The sequence below is a fragment of the Diorhabda carinulata genome, chromosome 7 (assembly GCF_026250575.1).
Source record: "Diorhabda carinulata isolate Delta chromosome 7, icDioCari1.1, whole genome shotgun sequence".
NCBI lineage: Eukaryota > Metazoa > Arthropoda > Insecta > Coleoptera > Chrysomelidae > Diorhabda > Diorhabda carinulata.
The window spans coordinates 7,451,239-7,463,221 of record NC_079466.1 but is presented as its reverse complement, the minus strand read 5'-3'; positions in this window follow the sequence as shown (position 1 = coordinate 7,463,221).

The following is an 11,983-nucleotide window of genomic DNA, read 5'->3' as shown; positions in this document are numbered from 1 at the left end:
ATCATTGTAATCATTTTCTTGCATTTCATTTGTAAAAATATTTACAATAATTTGTTTTGTATCTGTATCCGTGTGAGACATATTTAAGAAAATTATACAACAGACAAAAATAAATAATTTCACTGCAGTACGATAATACGATGCCGAATGCCTTTCCTGTTGGGGTTGCGGCGGCGGAATCGTAAAACGGTACTTACTTAAAAAATATGCCTCGTACTTAGTTCTTGTTACCTAAGGTATTATTTAGAAAGAAACAGTCGGTAGGTTAGATGAAAACTTCATATAAAAAAAACGGTAATGATATAAAGTTCAAATTAAAAGAAATAATAATGGAAATATAAACGATCTAAATAAAATAATGCGTCGTCTTTACGTCTAAGTCTTCAAAATAATAATGCGTCTTTTTGTCTTTCGGATTCATAGATTATGTTGAAACTCTCGCGGCCTTTCGTCTAATCATTATATGACCTCTATTACATCGTAATAGGGGTCATATAATGATGATAATGGTGTGTCGGCTAAAACAAAAACAACTTGGGTAGTCAGTTAAAGTTAAAAGTGTGGAGTTGGGAGAAAACTAAAAACAATAACTAAATGTAAAAGAAACCAAACTAGAATTTGAAAAATTTGGATAGGTATAATTCTCTACAGTACAAATACTTTTTTCTCTATTTGTCCACCTCAAATGGTCGCCAAAAAGCCAACACCTCTAATGAATTTAAATAGTTGAAAGGAATACAAACAAAAACTAAAATTAAATAGAAAAGTCTCAAACTAAATTAAGATCTGAGACACAATTTGAAATAATTATAACATGCAATAAATACTCTGCGAACCGTCACTATCAACAGTCGAAACGAACCTAATATTGTATTTAATGCAAATAATGGGCTGGCTATGTTGAAATAATATTTTATTGATCTTTAGCGACACTTTGATTTCTTTTAGGATGACTAAGAAGAACCAGAAGAAATACTACCTTTGTCATGTGTACGGTTTTTATAAGTTTCTTTAAGCTCGCTCCAGTATCAGTTTTGCGGTCGGAGTTCTTTGATACTTTTTTCAGTTATTTAAGTAAGAATAAATTTGTAAAATCCAGTTAAACCCAATAGAACTTATATGTGTTCAAATGAAAAATGGAGTAGAAACAAATTAAAAGACGTAAAAAATCTTCCGTGAATAATCTAACAACCTAATAGTACCTAGTAGATAAAATGTATGGTGAAAGAAGAACAGAATAGATGGAATGTTTATAACCTATGTCTCCAAAGTTTTGACACAAAATATTTAAAAACATATTTTTGTAATAAGTACCATCTTCAATGAAATTTTTTTTATTTGCCATAATTAACGGCTTAGTAACTATTTTTAAATCAGGTCACCCCTTATTAACCCCCCCAGAATGGTTCGATCGCCTTATACTTACCATTACTTAAGTCCTTAAGAGACTCATACAGTGTACCAAGTTTGGTATTTTTATGTTGAAGGCTTGCAAAGAAATTTACTTTTTTCGAAATTTCGTCATATTTTAGGCGCGTCTATACGCCATTTCATGCAAAATTTTGCACTTGCAACATTATCGATTTGATGCTATTTTTATTGCGTCCAAGCTGAAATTCTAGAGAGAACTCTAGTTACTTTTGGCATAACAACCAACTTGTCCATCAGGCGAGGCAGCAGCAGATTATTGCCAGTTATTCACTGACCACTTTTTTCTTGACTATCTCACTTAGTTTTGTAATTTTCATTTTTAAAACTGTCACAAAATATTAAATAAAATTTAACGTTAGGAATTTGTTTAATTTACTTATAGAATTTACTGAATTTTAGTGGTGGTATTGGTAAGATTGGTAATTTCAAACGACGTACAATATTAATGTATGAAATATTTTGACTTTTGAAAAAATGCGTGAAATTTCTTGCAAGTTGTCTTACATCATGTCAAGCTGCCTTTATGTGAAACAAATGTAATAAAAAAGAAAATAATATAGAGCTGTTTTTAAAAATTGCGTACATGTATATCTGGCAGTGCATTTATTTTGTTAGCAAAACTAATTAGTCTATTAATTAAATTAATCTAGTGATTTTCTAACTAAAAAGTTTTAATATTAGAGTGTATTTCACACTTATTATAATGATAAACTATTGTGCTGTAAAAGTCAGCCAGAAAAATGAGCCGGGAATATCGTTTCACAGGTAATTAATAATCATAAAATGCATCCTCAGATTATTAGTAACCATTGATTTTTATTGTTTGAAAATTATTTGAACTGTATCTAACGATCTATTATTATCACTATAATATTAGAGCTACTTTCATTTGTTATTTCATAAATTTTAACTCAAAACTTTATATTTATCTTGGAGTATTGAAGTATACCAGTGGCGTAGGTAATGTAATTCATACTAAATATTTTTTTGGTAAATATATTTATACTTTAATTAATCCATATATTTTTACTTTTAAAAACATCTTATAATGGATATGATATTTTGTAACATTATTCAAATGTTACAGCTTTCCTAAAGGTTTGGAAAGAAGAAAAACATGAATGAAGAATATGAACATTGGTAGTTGGGAACCAACAGTAAATGATCGAATGTATTGAAAGCATTTTGATTGACTGAGGTTCTATGTCAAATGTTCGTTTGCTTAATGATGCAGTCCCCACCATTTTTCCTGCACTTCATAAATATGTTCAACCATCAGTGGTAAGTAATAACTTATGAAACAATTCTAATAGAAATGTATTGCACTGAGTTTTCTATAAAAATGTATGTTGAAATCAATTAAACTCTTCATGTTTCAGGTTCCTAAAAGCCTGCGTCTCCAACAGCACCCTCAACTGTAGTCACATCCCCTGAAATCCTGAAAAAGAAGTTGTGGAGAAAGTTCTTCTAAGAGAAAATCAGGAACAGAGAAAAATGAAAGTACAACCATTAACGCGCTACAAAATAAAAGTAACTACTTTAAAAGATACTTATTATTAAAGAACTCAAAAAAATTATTAGAAAATGAAAAAGGGTTGCTACTAACTAAGCAGTATGTGTACTGTAAATAAAGAAATGCTGTAGAGAAGTTTGGGAAGTCGGAAAAAATATTTAGCCAGAAATCATGAATAAAATCGAAGCAAATCAACTGCTGCACCAACGTAGGATAGTGGAAAGATTCAAAAGAGTTGAACTTGTTGAGCTAATGAAGTGGTGAAAAATATGAGCACTATGCGTTGTGTACAGCGTCGGATTAAGAAGTAGTGGGACCAGGAGCTAGAATCGACCCGGGGCCAACTTAAGGAAGACAAAATCAAAACTCTTTTAAATGTAATACGAGTATATCAGTTTCAAATGAAATTTAAGTTATAAGTGAAAATTAATCCAAATCTTATTTCATAAACAATATAAAATTTTTATTTAATAAACTTCTTTTTCTATTTAGTTGTGGCAACATTTTCAATTGTCTGATCAAAATTTATATTCTGTAACAACTCATTTCCAATGCACAGCCTTTTTAATGACGAAAATGGCTCATCTAAAATTGTAAAGCGATGTACATTTTTTATTCTCTGAAAAACTGAGAATGACCTTTCTGCTTCACAATATATCGCTATAGGTATCGTCACGAGCAATCGGAATAGTGATCATATGGGTGATTCCGTTCTAACTGTGATATTCAATGTCCTGTATTGTTTTTTTGTACTAGTCATTAATTAATAATCAATTAATAAAAATTTTGTGTTAATTGAATAATTCTTAATATATTTAAACATTATTTTTATACAATATAACTTGCCACTTAAAGAAAACTTATACTACATCACTTGAATGTCAGTACCGTGTCATGTCCATTCCTAGAATTTACCGATAAATTATTAATTTTTTTTGTCGTAACAAATGATTTAAACTAATTACCTTATAAATTCTAATGTTTATGATCAAACTGAGGAAAATTGATGCACTTGTTGTTTAATATCTTAAGTTACCATGTCAGTACCGTGTCATGTCCATTCCTAGAATTTACCGATAAATTATTAATTTTTTTTTGTCGTAACAAATGATTTAAACTAATTACCTTATAAATTCTAATGTTTATGATCAAACTGAGGAAAATTGATGCACTTGTTGTTTAATATCTTAAGTTACCATGTCAGTACCGTGGATAAATGAGTCAGTACCGTGGAACTCAAAATCCGACATTTGTGTCTTGCTCGTGATACTTTGAAGTTGTAGTAAATTCCTCTTAGAGTTTTATTTTTACAGTAAAATAGATGAATAATATGCATAAAAAAGTTAGAAAAGTTAAATTTTAAAATCTTGAAATTTTGAATACAAAAAATCACAGTTAGAACGGAATCACCCATATCTGATTCAACGATCCAATTAAGCATTTTCAATGGTATTACTAAATTATTTGTATTATTAATTAATTCAGGTTTGATAAGAGAAATTAAGTTGTATGCATGGAATGTAGAATTTATTATTATTTAAATAATAATAAAAGTAAAAAAATATTATATAGAGTAAAAAATTATTGTCTTTTTTTCCTTCCTACTCCATTTTAGGAATATTGCCTGTTCATTCTTCGCAACATGCCTATTGCCTCAATTGATGGTAAAATTATCACTCCATCTTTTTCGTGGCTTTCCCATACTTCTTCTCCCCAGTGGTGAGTTGTCTCGTGCTGTCCTTACTATTCTTTCCTCGCTCATTCTACTTATGTGTTCGTCCCATTCGCGCTTTCTGCTCAGTACCCATTCGTTAATATTTTTCACTCTGCATTTTTGCCTTATGTCGTCGCTACGTTCCCTGGTTAGGAGCGTTTTTCCAGTAATTTTTCGTAAGACTCTCATTTCCAGGAGTCTTTTTGTTTTTGCTGTACCAGGCCGAGTTTCTGCTGTGTACGTTAATATGGGTCTTGACTTGGCCTCAATACATATGTATTTGTTTTTCCATATAGTGTCGTTCAGACATCCGGCAGCTTCTGCTGCTTTTATTGTTTGCTGCCTTACCTCTGTCTCAATATCACCATATCCGGATAGTTCTATACCCAGATATTTGAATTTCATTTCTTGCTGGATTACTTTATCGTCTACGACCAGCTTGCATGTAAGAGGTATTTTTGATGGATTCGTTTTCTGCAATCAGCACAGCATAGTCAGCAGAGCACAGGATTGTAATATTGCGGTCACCCAATTTATATCCGTTCAATTTGCGCAATTGCTTTATTATTTCATCCATAATTATGTTGAAAAGGAGTGAACTCAGTGAGTCGCCCTTTCGTATTCCTCTTTCCACGGGGATTGGTTCGGTGAGCTCTCCGTCGATCTGGTACTTGTCTGACGTAGAGTAAATCCTCTAACTGACCCGGTCAAATGCTTTTTGCAGATCTATGTCTGTGACTTCTCTGCAATCTGTCTTAATCTTTGTTGTTCATCGGACAGGGATATAATACTATTTATTTTGTTTGTTGTTAGTTTTAATGTTGTACTCAGTAGGTTTATGCCTTTGTAATTCTCTGGTATTTTTTGTCTCCCTTTTTAAACATAAGAATGGCGGTGCTTGTTCGTCATTCATCAAGTATTCTGTGGTATGTAATCAGTTTGGTTACTTGTTGGGTAAGTTGTTGACCACCGTGCTTAAGCAGTTCATTGTGAATGTTGTCGGGACCAGGGCTTTTCCTGTTTTTTAATCGTCGGATCGCCGATTCTATGTATCTGCTCTCTATTTGTATATCCTCATTTGTGTTTATATCTGGAGCGTTGCGCTCGATAGCATCTTTCTCTTTACTGTATAGTTTTGTGAGATATTCGACCCAGGTTTCCTTTGTTATACGAGTATGTTTAGGTACAATTAGTTCGTTGGTCTCTTTTCTCTGATTTCTTTCTAGATTTGCTTTTAGAGGCCATACAAATCGCTCTCCATTCTTTTTGAGAAAGCTTTCCAGTGATCCGTCTTTCATTACGGATTGTTTTCTATTGTTCGTACGATTCTGTGTCCTCATCGTTCGATATTTTAGATAAGCTCTTATATAATATATAATTCTCTTTGCTCTTGTTTTTGATTTCTTGAGAGAACCATGCCGTTTTACTGGGTTTTTTGTTGGATATGTTTATTATGCGGGAACCAAGCGCTTCGTCCGCGGCTTCCAGATAGTTTATTTGGTTTTTATATCTTTTCCTTTAACCTATTTTGATAGAGATCTCTCGTAGATTCGTTCCATAGCGCTTCTATATTTACTTTTTGTTATTTTCTTCCTGGTTCCCTATTCATTCTAATGGACAATTTGAATTTGATCTTCCCGAGCAGTAGGCTATGATCCCTACCAACGTTGGATGAATTTAGTGTTCTGACGTCTTGTACCTGAGTTGGGTGTATTTGTCTGTTGCTTAGTATGTAGTCAATGGTTAATTTATGTCCTCTTGTGTTTTCAAATGTATATTTGAATTGAGGTTTATGGTCGAGGAATGTATTATTTATTCTTAGCTCATTTAGCGTGCAAAGTCATAATCTCTCCATTATCATTTATTGCTTCTTTGTTAAGGCGCTGTTTGACTCCTGGTACGCCTTCGTTGCCAATTCGTGCATTGAAGTTCCCTAGAATAATCAACATTTCCTTCGTTGGTAATACTTCGATCGTAGAACAACTCCCGCTTATGCCTGGATTTATTGCCTTCCGGTGCATATACTGATATTACATTGATTTCTTGGCTATCTGCGCGAGTATACGAGACAATATATAACGGCACTGTAGATCATTAGGTATTCTTCGTATTGTTTTTGGCATTTACCTTTCTTTTTAGTTTCCTGTAGAGCGCAAATGTAGATGTTGTGATAATTTAGTTCCTTTGTTATCTCTTGTTCTCTAGTGCTGAGGGATATGATCTTCCAAGTTGCAAATCGTAGTACATTTTTCTTTTTCCATCTCTTTGTCCTTTTTCTCGCATGTGTACTCATCTTTTGTTCAGTCCGGTTCCGAGATTGTCGGTTCTATGCGCATATGAGTTTTTTTGAGCTTAGGCAGGGTGCTAACCTAACCTTGGGACCGGCAGCTTGACTACTGAGCTACTCATTCCACCCAGCAACCATGCAGGTGGATTAAAATCATTGTGTGGATTAAATTACACTAATTCAGTCATTTCATTTAAATTTCCAAACAATATTTGAAAAAATGCAAATTTTGCTGTAGATCCAATATTGCTTCTAAAATAAATGATCAAACAAGAAATTTTGCGGGGCCCCTACGTGCTCGGAATCTGGGGATTCAGCCTTCGCTAGATCCACCCTAAATCCGATGCTGGTTGTGTAGTGTAACAGACCAGACGAAACAAAACCTCAGAGCATGATATTCAAAAAACACCTAATTTTTCATGATTCTGATAGAAAAATATTGCTTGTTCTTATATCTATATTAATTGTAATTAGATTAAAGAAGTTTAAACACAGTTTAAACTGATTGTAACAAAGAACAGAATGTGAGGGTTTAACGACTCGAATTAGCCATTTCCACAAATTTCTTAGGCGTACACCACTATTCTTGAAATATTTTTCCAATAAAGTTTTTAAAATTGATAAATATTAAATTAAAGTTTTAAATAACACATCCAACATCCAACCTGCTTGATTACGTCCATAATGCAATCTTCTTATTTATGAAAGTAATATATGCCTAAAAATTTTTTTTTACTAGTACTTAGTATGAAAATAGCTTAGCATATTTTGCACTCAACCCAATTCTATTTTATGTCCCAATTATGTAAAAAACAGTATCATTTCACCTCACAACTTTTTCTTTATTAACTCTATAACAATTTTATAGAAATATGATATTTTGTTTAATTTTAATAGCTATTAAAGAAAAACTTACAATATGATTATCTAGGAATATTTTCGTTCTCAATTGTATGCCTTGATACGCCACTGCGTGCTACTCGCTTTTGGGCCAAATGGTAACGGGTGACTTTGAAGGTTATGTGTCCTCGTTTTTTCCTAGTCTAAGAAAATTATGCAATGATTTCACTGTCCAGAAGACAGATTACAGCAAAAAACAAGCAGAGTGTCACCGCCATACTAAAGGTGAGTTACGGATAAATATACACTAGGTCAGTGTTTCCCTTGTGGGTCGCGATTTGGCACCGGGTGGCAGCAAAATTCGGCTAGGTCGTGGCAAAAATTGTAAAAACACAAAAAATTTTGCTCTAAATTTGGAAATTTCACATCTTTTGAAATATGATAATAAATTCATTGAAACCAATTTAAACTGCGATGCCGATGGAGAAGATTTATATGTTTAAACACTAAAATAAACCCCCCCCCCCTCACCCTCTTTACAAACCATCATAATTCGATGAAATGATGACTCTAGCTCAGACGATTCTGACTACCAGAGAAAATGGAATGAGCACATTGACCGCATGACGGAAGAACGAATTGTGAAAATATCAAGGGACAAATCACCAGCAGGACAAAGAAGCCTTGAAAGACTTAGGAAAAGATGGAGTGACAACCTCCCAGGTGACTGAGCAGAGGCAATGACGTGAAGAAAAACAGGCAATGATGCCTATACACAGCAGGAAGAAGAATACTTAGGAATTGAAATGTTTTTTTTCTTTTGTTTAATTAGCAAACAATTTATTTTCCTTTATGGTTTTCGCTTTGAAATTCCATTTTCCAAAAAAAAGAATGGGGTACAAAAAGTGCTCAGTTCACGTCTGGTAAGCTCTTTAAACCAAATGCCCTTTTAGGCGGGTACATTTTACTCGTCTATTTACGTTTTATAATTTAATATTCAGTTGTAGCAAGTTAGCGAGGTATAATAATGATTTTTTTCTAAGTTCCAAGTAGGACTACAATTAAGTGCATCTGTCTTAATATTTATAAAATGAAGTATCTACGCCTATGGTAGATCAAACAAAATTTTCCGCAAGAGTTTTATAATCTGCAATCTATTGATATAACAAGGCTAGTCAAGGACTATTTTGTAGTAAAGAGAGAAAGACTCATGTACATTTTCCATAGACTTACTGTCGCTTGCTTCGAGTCTTAAGGTAATATTAAATTTAAAGAAGCCCTAATTGATTTTTTAACTGAATATTGGTCTAACAATTGTGTGGCATCATTTTTGCGCAATAAGAAAGTATATGGGTGATTCCGTTCTAACTGTGATTTTTTGTATTCAAAATTTCAAGATTTTAAAATTTAACTTTTCTAACTTTTTTATGCATATTATTCATCTATTTTACTGTAAAAATAAAACTCTAAGAGGAATTTACTACAACTTCAAAGTATCACGAGCAAGACACAAATGTCGGATTTTGAGTTCCACGGTACTGACTCATTTATCCACGGTACTGACATGGTAACTTAAGATATTAAACAACAAGTGCATCAATTTTCCTCAGTTTGATCATAAACATTAGAATTTATAAGGTAATTAGTTTAAATCATTTGTTACGACAAAAAAAATTAATAATTTATCGGTAAATTCTAGGAATGGACATGACACGGTACTGACATGGTAACTTAAGATATTAAACAACAAGTGCATCAATTTTCCTCAGTTTGATCATAAACATTAGAATTTATAAGGTAATTAGTTTAAATCATTTGTTACGACAAAAAAAAATTAATAATTTATCGGTAAATTCTAGGAATGGACATGACACGGTACTGACATGGTAACTTAAGATATTAAACAACAAGTGCATCAATTTTCCTCAGTTTGATCATAAACATTAGAATTTATAAGGTAATTAGTTTAAATCATTTGTTACGACAAAAAAAATTAATAATTTATCGGTAAATTCTAGGAATGGACATGACACGGTACTGACATTCAAGTGATGTAGTATAAGTTTTCTTTAAGTGGCAAGTTATATTGTATAAAAATAATGTTTAAATATATTAAGAATTATTCAATTAACACAAAATTTTTATTAATTGATTATTAATTAATGACTAGTACAAAAAAACAATACAGGACATTGAATATCACAGTTAGAACGGAATCACCCATATATAACAAATAAAGATCAATGTTTTTTCTTTCAATTAATAAATAGCTCTATTATAAAATATACTCAACAAGATTTTGCATGCAATCATGAAGAGGTCGATACTCGTATTATATATCATATGAGTGAATTGGAGAATGACAGTAATGATCAAATCATCTGACACTGACATTCTTGTAAAATACTTGGAAATATTCAGAAGTTAGCATCATTAGAAATATATTTAAGTACGATAAGATCGAAATCTAATGATATAAATTTCATTAATTGCACTAAACTAGCTAAAAAACTTGGTGATCGTGTGTGATCGGTTTCCATGCATACACTGGATGCGATTATACAGTAAAGGTAAAATTAAGCCTTTTAAAGAATTATTAAGAAATCCACAAGTTCCACAAGTATTCGCTAGTTTAAATAATAGTCATGAAATTGATAATTTAAGAAGTATGGAAATATTGCAAGAATATTCTTGTAAAATTTATGTAATAAGTTGTAACATTGTAAATGATGCGAGATTATTAATGTTTCCAAATCGATTTACGTCAACGTCTGTAGCAGAATATTTTATGAAAAATGTTAGAAGATTTGAGTCAATTCAACTTCCACCATGTTGAAAATCACTAAAGCAAAAAATTTTACAAACCATTTATGTAACTTCAATGTGGCAAAATTATAAATAAGCTAATTGCATAAATTTCTCACCAGAACAATACGGATGTGAAGTTAATGACAATAAAATTGAACCACTTTGGTTCGAAGGTGATCCGACACCTCTCTTAATTGGAGACATTATTATGGTAGAACTTGATGAAGTAGAGCTTGATGAAATTGATAATTGTAACAATGACTATTATGATAATGATGATTGCAACAGAAATGATGACAGTGATCATGACGATAATGACGATGATAATCATTATGAAAATAAAGGTGACTATGGTGATAATCATGATAAAAGTGACGATGATCAAGACAGTAGTGACGATGATCATGACGATAGTCATCATAACTTAAAAAAATTACTATAATTGTTGCTCATCAAATGTTTATTCATTTATTCCCCAATGTTTCTGTTCTACTTATAGGTTGTATGAGCAATGGTATAGGGCTTGAAGGAATATAAAGTATCGTGCCAGGCATTTTTCACTAGAATAGAAGTGGCACTAATGTATTTTCTTAATAAGAAATGCTTAAACTTTAATTTGATTATACTTTGAAGCGTTTACTCGATAGGTGCGGTAACGCAACAAAAAAAAATTGAAAAAGTATCGTGCCTTGGGATTAGCACCAGATTTAACAGGGCACTTGTTCATAATTATTTTTTAACCACTCGAAATTAAATTTTGAAATCAGTTTCAAGCGGTTATTCGATAGGTACAGTTTAGGTCCAAAAAATGTACCCTAGAAAAAATATAGCAATTTTGTGCACCATATTTGCCCAGGCACTAAATTATTTTTTTAATAGTTACAGTGAGTAGTATCATTCAAAAAATACTTCATCCGGTAACTCGATAGGCCAGGTTTTTTGCAGCCAGCTCTTGGACTAAAATGTCGTAAGTGATTTTTGTTTTAAGTCATGGGAGGAGTACAAGGTGATTCGGGGAAATTGGACGGAAGATGATATGAAACTTGCTATGCGAGCAGTTAAAAGGGCCGCCAAACATTATAAAATACCACATAGAACTCTGAGACGATATTTAGAGGAGAACAAAGAAAAAAATCTAAATTGGGTAGAAAGACATTAATTACTAAACGTTGAAAAGAAAAGGACTTTGGTATTTCGTATACTCGCATTATACGCTTATTAACGCAAAAAGTATTACTTATATGTATCAAGAAATTCTGCGATCAAATTAATTTAATCGAAGAATCCAAAAGAGTAATGATCGGTCGCGGTTGATTTAGAGGGTTCCTGAGGTGTCATAAAAATATTAGTAAATGAAAGGCACAAAGCCTCAATCCAGTTAGGCACAGAA